Here is a 10,198-nt window from a genome sequence, read left to right on the forward strand (position 1 = left end):
GACGCTTGGGTAGTAGCGGTAGTAGTGGTGAATCCACTCGCTCCAGGTTGAGCTGTTAAACACCCGCCTGGGTAGTAGCCGCAGTAGTGGTTGTTCCACTGGCTCTGGGCTGAGCGGGTAGTAGCAAGGGGGTTGTAGCTCAAACCTACTTGCTCCGCAAGGGGTGTTTCTGTCCATGGTTAGCTACCAGGACGTGTCGGGTTGGCTATATAACCGACAGATGATATCATCAGCCATAGGGCAGGCATACATCATTTGCATATGTTTGAATTGTTTGGGTTTGCCTATTTGTTTTGGATTTCTATATCATATATGCTATGTTACCTGATTACATGCTACTTGTTCTACTTGTACCTTATTTGTGTATTACTTGACTGTATTGCTTGTGTTTGTACAACTGAGAGATCCCTCATGATGGTGTTGGTGGATGTTGGGGCTGTTCTTGATGAGACGAATTGATAATGCGATTGCATAATGATGATGATTTTTGAATGAGACCATTTGGACTCCCTGGGTAGACGCAGTGATGTGATTTCACTAGCTCCAGGCGAGGGTATGAGGTATTGATATAGAACTGCTGAGGCAGAGCAACTGGTAATGATTTTGCTTATGATTCTGAGTCTGATTCGTGAAAGAATCAGCGGATTGGGAAAGACATGTGTAATATGAACTAGATTTAGTATCCCCTTACGACAGATGCCTATTCATGGATTAGTGAGAATCTAGGCTAGATACTTGGAGAAAAGGAGTTTAGGATGCTTAGTGAGTTTTTATTGCAGTGCATTGTATTTATTTGGCACTTTTACCGTACTGGGAACCCATGGGCCCGGGGTTCTCATTCCGTATATATCTCTTGTTTTTCAGATACAGGTTCAGGTGCTCAGAAGTGAGCTGTGGTTCGTCTGAGAGTCGGCGAAGATCCTTATTTTCTCTACTTTGTGTTTCGCTTAGAATCTCTCCACCTTTGTTTTGAAGAGATTATATTATGTGTTGAACTCTTTTGGAACTTGCCTATAGAGGCTTTTATGTTTTCCTTGGGAGAGATTAGGATATATTGTTGTCAGCTACTTTCATACTGTACCCTAGCCGACCTAAACTTCGCGGGTCGCGACTAGTGGCTATTTACTTATGTTATATATATATCTATCTGTTATCTATCTCTTAATCTCTTTTATGCCTTGCCCGTATATCGCTTTCGACTCCGCGGTTTAACTTTTCGTTGTCGAAACGTGAGTGATACGTCTTCGCGATTTTATTTCTACTCTTTTCAGGCTTCTCGATTAATACTCCTTTCAAAATTACCTATATTTATATATTAAAAATCCACCTGAGAGTCGTACCACCGTAATATCACTGACTTATGACTCGAGCATAAGGATTTGAATATTAGGGTGTTACACAGGGAGGTCAGATTCCAACAGCATCAGCAGTCCTTTTGTCAGCCTTTTTCAGAGTTTTGCTCAAGTCCTTCAATTTCAGCCAGAATTTACCTGAAATCATAGAAAAACACACAAACTCATAGTAAAGTCCAGAAATGTGAATTTAACATAAAAACTAGTGAAAACATCCCTAAAAGTAGCTTGAACTTACTAGAAACTACCTAAAAACAATGCCAAAAAGCGTATAAATTATCCGCTCATCACTGGTCATTGGCCATGTCTAGTGTTTTGGACTGGAGCTTTCTTTGAAAGCTTGGCTGGCTGTGAAGCCATGTCTTATTCCTGGACCGGAGTCTTAGACTAGCATTGCAATGATTCCTGGAATTCTCATTAAGAATTTTGAAACCTTTATTTTACTTCTCCATATAATTTTCGAAAAAAGCACAAAAAAATTATAAAATCATAAAATCAAAAAATAGTTATGTTTCTTGTTTGAGTCTAGTGTCTCATTTTAAGTTTGGTGTCAATTGCATGTTTCTGTTCTTCTTGCATTTTTCGAATTCATTCATGTGTCTTTATTAATCCTCAAGTTGTTCTTGATGATTTACTTGCTCTGATCCTTAAATTCTCTTGTTTTATGTGCTTTGTTGTTTCTTACACGCATTGTTATAGTCCTTAGTATACAAACTTTTAAGTTTGGTGTCTTGCATGCATTGTTTTGTTTGATTTTAGTTGCATTTTGATTATTCTTCATCATTAAAAATTCAAAAATTTTTTTATTTGCGTCTTTTCAAGTCAATAATACAGAAAATTGAAGATTCAGAACATACAGCAGAGGAATTACACAGAAAAAGCTGGGCATTCAAAACACCTAGTGAAGAAGGAAAACTGGCGTTTAAACGCCAGCTAGGATACCTGGCTGGGCGTTTAACGCCCAAAAGGGTAGCATTTTGGGCGTTAAATGCCAGAATAGATACCATATTGGGCGTTTAACGCCAGGATAACACAAGAGGGAAGATTTTATTTTTTTTATGCAAATTTTTGTCGAGTTTTCAAAATTTTTCAAAATCAAATCTTTTTCAAATCATATCTTTTCAATCATATATTTTCAAAATCAATTTCTTTCCATTTTCAAAAATACTTGCTAACAATTAATGATTTGATTCAACATTTCAAGTATGTTGTCTTTTCTGTTGAGAAAGGTTTAATGTCTGAATCATATCTTTTAAATTTCTTGTTAGCCAAGTCATTGATTTTAAAAAATCAAATCTTTTTAAATTGTTTTTTTTCAATCATATCTTTTTAAAACTATATCTTTTCAATCATATCTTTTTAATCACATCTTTTTCAAATAGTTTTCAATCATATCTTTTTTATTTCTACTTTTAAAAATCTTTTTCAAAAATCACTTTATTTCTTTTCCACTTTAATTTTCGAAAATCATGCTTCAATTTTTCAAAATTTCTTTTAATTATTTTAAAATCTTTTACTTTAATTTCAAAAATTCTTCCCCTCTTCTCACATCCTTCTATTTATGGACTAACACTCCTCCTCAATGCACAATTCAAACTCTATCCCTCTTGATAAGTTCGAATTCTTCTACCTCCTCCTTCTATTCTTCTTTTCCTCTGACACCTCAAAGAATCTCTATCCTGTGACATAGAGGATTCCATATTTTCTTGTTCTCTTCTCTTTCATATGAGCAGGAGCAAAGACAAAAGCATTCTTGTTAAGGCTGACCCTGAACCTGAAAGGACCTTGAAGCAAAAGCTAAGAGAAGGTAAAGCACTACTCTCTGTAGAGGACCTAACAGAAATCTTCAAACAAGAAGAAACCATGACAGCCGAAAACAACAACAATGCCAACAATGCAAGGAAGGTGCTTGGTGACTTTACTGCACCTACTCCCGACTTCTATGGGAGAAGCATCTCAATCCCTGCCATTGGAGCAAACAACTTTGAGCTTAAGCCTCAATTAGTTTCTCTAATGCAACATAATTGCAAGTTTCATGGACTTCCATTGGAAGATCCTCATCAGTTCTTAGCTGAATTCTTGCAAATCTGTGACACTGTCAAGACCAATGGGGTTGACCCTGAGGTCTACAGACTTATGCTATTCCCTTTTGCTGTAAGAGACAGAGCTAGGATATGGTTGGACTCACAACCTAAAGAAAGCCTGAACTCTTGGGAAAAGCTAGTCGATGCCTTCTTGGCAAAGTTCTTTCCACCTCAAAAATTGAGTAAGCTTAGAGTGGAAGTCCAAACCTTCAGACAGAAGGAAGGTGAATCCGTCTATGAAGCTTGGGAAAGATACAAACAATTGATCAGAAAGTGTCCTTCTGACATGCTTTCTGAATAGAGCATCATAGGTATCTTCTATGATGGTCTATCTGAACTGTCCAAGATGTCAGTGGATAGCTCTGTTGGAGGATCTCTTCATCTGAAGAAGACGCCTGCAGAAGCTCAAGAACTCATTGAAATGGTTGCAAATAACCAATTCATGTACACTTCTAAAAGGAATCCTGTGAACAATGGGACGAATCAGAAGAAAAGAGTTCTTGAGATTGATACTTTGAATGCCATATTGGCTCAGAACAAAATATTGACTCAGCAAATCAATATGATTTCTCAAAGTCTGCCTGGAATGCAAGCCGCACCAAGCAGTACTAAGGACGCTTCATCTAAAGAAGAAGCTTATGATCCTGAGAACCCATCAATGGAAGAGGTGAATTACATAGGAGAACCCTATGACAACACCTATAATCCTTCATGGAGAAATCACCCAAATCTCTCATGGAAGGATCAACAGAGACCTCAACAAGGTGTCAACAACAATAATGGTGGAAGAAACAGGTTTAGCAATAGCACGCCTTTTCCATCATCTTCTCAGCAACAGACAAAGAATTCTAAGCAGAGCCACTCTGACTTAGCAACCATGGTCTCTGATGTAATTAAAACCACTCAAAGTTTCATGACTGAAACAAGGTCCTCCATTAGAAACTTGGAGGCACAAGTGGGTCAGCTGAGTAAGAAAGTTACTGAACTCCCTCCTAGTACTCTTCCAAGCAATACAGAAGAGAATCCAAAAGGAGAGTGCAAGGCCATTAACATGACCCACACGGCCGAACTTGGAGAGGAGGAAGAGGCAATGATCGCCACTGAGGAAGACCTCAATGGACGTCCACTGGCCTCCAATGAGTTCCCAAATGAGGAACCATGGGAATCTGAGGCCCACACTGAGACCATAGAGATTCCATTGGATTTACTTCTGCCATTCATGAGCTCTGATGAGTATTCTTCCTCTGAAGAGGACGAAGATGTCACTGAAGAGCAAGTTGCTAAGTACTTTGGAGCAATCATGAAGCTAAATGACAAGTTGTTTGGTAATGAGACTTGGGAAAATGAACCCCCTTTGCTCATCAAAGAACTGGATGACTTGACTAGGCAGAGACTTCAAAAGAGACAGGATCCTGGGAAGTTCTCAATACCTTGTACCATAGGCCCCATGACCTTTGAGAAGGCTCTGTGTGACTTAGGGTCAAGCATAAACCTCATGCCTCTCTCTGTAATGGAGAAGCTAGGGATCTTTGAGGTACAAGCTGCAAGAATCTCGCTAGAGATGGCAGACAATTCAAGAAAACAAGCTTATAGACTTGTAGAGGATGTTCTGGTAAGGATTGAAGATCATTACATCCCTGCTGATTTCATAGTCCTAGAGACTGGGAAGTGCATGGATGAATCCATCATCCTTGGCAGACCCTTCCTAGCCACAGCAAAGGCTGTGATTGATGTTGACAGAGGAGAATTGATCATTCAAGTGAATGAAAAATCCTTTGTGTTTAAGGCTCAAGGATATCCCTCTGTAACCATGGAGAGGAAGCATGAAGAGCTTCTCTCAAAACAGAGTCAAACAGGCCCCCACAGTCAAACTCTAAGTTTGGTGTTGGGAGGCCACAACCAAATTCTAAGTTTGGTGTTGAACCCCCACATTCAAACTCTAAGTTTAGTGTTGGGAGGTTCCAACATTGCTCTGAACATCTGTGAGGCTCCATGAAGGCCCACTGTCAAGCTACTGACATTAAAGAAGCGCTTGTTGGGAGGCAACCCAATGTTATATTTATCTATTTTCCTTTGTTATTTTATGTTTTCTATAGGTTGATGATCATGGGAAGTCACAAAAACAATTGAAAAAGCAAAAATAGAATGAAAAATAGAAAGAAAAACAGCACACCCTGGAGGAAAAGCTTGCTGGCGTTTAAACGCCAGTAAGGGCAGCAAATGGGCGTTTAACACCCAGTCTGGCACCATTCTGGGCATTTAACGCCAGAAAAGGGCACCAGACTGGTGTTTAACGCCAGAAAGGGGCACCAGACTGGCGTTAAATGCCAGAAATGGGTAGCAACATGGCGTTTAACGCCAGGATTGGCAGAAAAGGCGTTTTTACACGCCACTTGGTGCAGGGATGAGTTATCCTTGACACCTCAGGATCTGTGGACCCCACAGGATTCCTACCTACCCTACCACTCTCTCTCTTCTTCACCCATTCACCAATCACCTCAACACCTCTTCCCCAAAAACCCCTCACCTATCAAATCCCACCATTCTGTTCACCACTCACATCCATCCTTCATAAAACCCCACATACCTCACCATTCAAATTCAAACCACTTTCCCTCCCAAATCCACCCATAATGGCCAAAACCTACACCCTCTCTCCACTCCTATATAAACCCATCTTTACTCCTTCATTTTCACACAACCTAAACACTACTCCTCCCCCTTGGCCGAAAAACAAAGCCCCCCTCCATCTCCTCTATTTCTTCTTCTTCTACTTTCTTCGTTCTTCTTTTGCTCGAGGACGAGCAAACCTTCTAAGTTTGGTGTGGTAAAAGCGTTGCTTTTTGTTTTTCCATAACCATTTATGGCATCTAAGGCCGGAGAAACCTCGAGAAAGAGGAAAGGGAAGGCAAAAGCTTCCACCTCCGAGTCATGAGAGATGGAGATATTCATCTCAAGGGTGCATCAAGATCACTTCTATGAAGTTGTGGCCAAGAAGAAGGTGATCCCCAAGGTCCCTTTCAAACTCAAAAAGGGTCAACTTTGATCAAAGGTTGGACCAAGTCCTCATGGATATCACTAAGAAGAGGATGGAGCAAACAAGAGATCCCACTCATGGACATGAGGAAATTCCTCATCATGAAATCCCTGAGATGCCTCAAGGGATGCACTTTCCTCCACAAAACTATTGGGAGAAAATCAACACTTCCCTAGGAGAATTGAGTTCCAACATGGGACAACTAAGGGTGGAGCACCAAGAACATTCCATCCTCCTCCATGAAATTAGAGAAGACCAAAGAACTATGAGAGAAGAGCAACAAAGGCAAGGAAGAGACATTGAGGAGCTCAAACACTCCATAAGATCTTCAAGAGGAAGAACAAGCCGCCATCACTAAGGTGGACCCGTTCTTTAACTTCCTTGTTCTTTATTTTTCTGTTTTTCAAATTTTTATGTTTATATTTATCTATGTTTGTGTCTTATGATCATTAGTGTCTAAGTGTCTATGCCTTAAAGTTATGAATGTCCTATGAATCCATCACCTTTCTTAAATGAAAAATATTTTTATTACAAAAGAACAAGAAGTACATGATTTCGAATTCATCCTTGAAACGGGTTTAATTATCTTGATGTGGTGACAATACTTTTTATTTTCTGAATGTATGCTTGAACAGTGCATAAGTCTTTTGAATTTGTTGTTTAAAGAAAGTTATAATTATTGGCTCTTGAAAGAATGATGGAAAAAGGAGAAATGTTATTGAGGATTTGAAAAATCATCAAATTGATTTTTGAAGCAAGAAAAAGTAGTGAATATTCAAAAAAAAAAAGAAAAAGCAAGCAAAAAAAGCCAATAGCCTTTAAACCAAAAGGCAAGGGTAAAAATAAAAAAGGATCTAAGGCTTTGAGCATCAGTGGATAGGAGGGCCCACAGAAATAAAATCCTGGCCTAAGCGGCTAAACCAAGCTGTCCCTAACCATGTGCTTGTGGCGTGAAGGTGTCAAGTGAAAACTTGAGACTGAGCAGTTAAAGTCATGATCCAAAGCAAAAAGAGTGTGCTTAAGAACCCTGGACACCTCTAATTGGGGACTTTAGCAAAGCTGAGTCACAATCTGAAAAGGTTCACCCAGTTATGTGTCTGTGGCATGGATGTATCCGGTGGTAATACTGGAAAACAGAGTGCTTTGGGCCACGGCCAAGACTCATAAAGTAGCTATGTTCAAGAATCAACATACTTAACTAGGAGAATCAATAACACTATCTGAATTCTGAGTCCCTATAGATGCCAATCATTTTGAACTCCAAAGGATAAAGTGAGATGCCAAAACTGTTCGGAGGCAAAAAGCTACTAGTCCTGCTCATCTAATTAGAGCTAAGTTTCATTGATAATTTGGAGTCCATAGTATATTCTCTTTTTTCTATCCTATTTGATTTTCAGTTGCTTGAGGACAAGCAACAATTTAAGTTTGGTGTTGTGATAAGCGGATAACTTATACGCTTTTTGGCATTGTTTTTAGTATGTTTTTAGTATATTTTAGTTAGTTTTTATTATATTTTTATTAGTTTTTATTTAAAATTCACTTTTCTGGACTTTAATATGAGTTTGTGTGCTTTTATGTGATTTCAGGTATTTTCTGGCTGAAATTGAGGGACCTGAGCAAAAATCTGATTCAGAGGCTAAAAAGGACTGCAGATGCTGTTGGATTCTGACCTCCCTGCACTCGAAGTGGATTTTCTGGAGCTACAGATACCCAATTGGCGCGCTCTCAATTGCGTTGGAAAGTACACATCCTGGGCTTTCCAGCAATGTATAATAGTTTATACTTTTCCTGATATTTGATGGCCCAAACAGGCATTCCAAGTCAGCTCAAGAATTCTGGCGTTTAACGCCAGAACTAGCACAAGAATGGGAGTTAAACGCCCAAACTGGCACAAAAGCTGGCGTTTAACTCCAAGAAAAGTCTCTACACATGAAAGCTTCAATGCTCAGCCCAAGCACACACCAAGTGGGCCCAGAAGTGGATTTTTATGTCATTTACTCATCTTTGTAAACCCTAAGCTACTAGTTCTCTACAAATAAGACATTTTGCTATTGTATTAAGAATCTTTTGAACATGTTTTTATGATTGAACCCTCTTTGGGAGGCTGGCCATTCAGCCATGCCTAGACCTTGTTCTTATGTATTTTCAACGGTGGAGTTTCTACACACCATAGATTAAGGTGTGGAGCTCTGCTGTACCTTGAGTATCAATGCAATTACTATTGTTCTTCCATTCAATTCAGCTTATTCTTGTTCTAAGATATCACTTGTTCTTCAACTTGATGAATGTGATGATCCGTGACACTTATCATCATTCTCACCTATGAACGTGTGCCTGACAACCACCTCCGTTCTGCCTTAGATTGAGTGGATATCTCTTGGATCCCTTAATCGGAATCTTCGTGGTATAAGCTAGAATTGATGGTGGCATTCAAGAGAATTCAGAAGGTCTAAACCTTGTCTGTGGTATTCTGAGTAGGATTCAAGGATTGAATGACTGTGACGAGCTTCAAACTTGCGATTGTGGGGCGTTAGTGACAGACGCAAAAGAATCACTAGATTCTATTCCGACATGATCGAGAATCGACAGATGAATAGCCGTGCTGTGATAGAGCACGTTGAACATTTTCATTGAGAGGATGGGACTGTAGCCATTGACAACGGTGATGCCCAACATATAGCTTGCCATGGAAAGGAGTAAGAAGGATTGGATGAAGACAGTAGGAAAGTAGAGAGACGGAAGGGACAAAGCATCTCCATACGCTTATCTGAAATTCTCACCAATGAATTACATAAGTATCTCTATCTTTATTTTATGTTTTAATCATTAATCCTCCATAACCATTTGAATCCGCCTGACTGAGATTTACAAGATGACCATAGCTTGCTTCATACCAGCAATCTCCGTGGGATCGACCCTTACTCGCGTAAGGTTTATTACTTGGACGACCCAGTGCACTTGCTGGTTAGTTGTGCGAAGTTGTGATAAAGAGTTGAGATTGCAATTGAGCGTACCATGTTGATGGCACCATTGATGATCACAATTTCGTGCACCATAGCCCAAGGCCAGAAAGTTTCTGCTGTGAGGAATAATCTTCCTGCACTCTGCAGCAGGTGGCCTCTCATCAGCGTCCTCCCAAGGCACGTCAGCCTGACGGCCTAGTTGGGTAACCAGGTAAGGGAAGGGGAGGGTGCCTCGGATATGTACCCTAGCCATATAGTGCCGGATGAAGCATGGTAGGTACAGGTCCTTACCTTCCATCACACACCAGAGGAGGGTGATCATGGCAGCAGGTAACTCTGTCTCATGAGTGCTTGGCATAATAAAGTTACTCAAGATCTGATGCTAGAGCCGAGCCTCATCATTCAAGTATTTCCGCTTGATTCCTTTAGGCATGGTGGTGTTTGTACCCATGACCCATGGGACAGTAGGGTCAAGGGCTATCCTCTCCTTGACAGCATCCCAGTCAAATCGCAGAAAGCGATGTCCTCCTCAGCCTTTTGGTAACCGTCAGGTTGATCGGACTTAGGTGGAAGGTGCAGAATATCCTCAATGACCTCTTCAGTGACCAGTATCTGTTTCCCTCTGAGGTGCACTGCATCCAGGGAAGTCTTGAAGTAATTGCAGTAAAACTCTCTTACCCAGGAAGTATTTACCTCAGTCAAGTTTCGCTCTAGGAAGAACCAGCCTCTCTGTTTGATCTGATCGGAGGTGTACTACTGTAG

The 10,198-nt window shown here is 40.3% G+C and overlaps 1 non-coding gene across 1 annotated transcript; it reads right to left on the bottom strand.

Moving 5' to 3' along the window:
* Window positions 1-3,620: 3,620 nt before the first annotated feature.
* On the bottom strand, window positions 3,621-3,728 carry LOC130977929 (small nucleolar RNA R71). Its single transcript, XR_009085599.1, has one exon. It is a non-coding gene; the product is annotated as a small nucleolar RNA R71 (small nucleolar RNA).
* Window positions 3,729-10,198: the final 6,470 nt, after the last annotated feature.

This window comes from Arachis stenosperma, chromosome 4 (assembly GCF_014773155.1).
Source record: "Arachis stenosperma cultivar V10309 chromosome 4, arast.V10309.gnm1.PFL2, whole genome shotgun sequence".
Taxonomy (NCBI): Eukaryota; Viridiplantae; Streptophyta; class Magnoliopsida; order Fabales; family Fabaceae; genus Arachis; species Arachis stenosperma.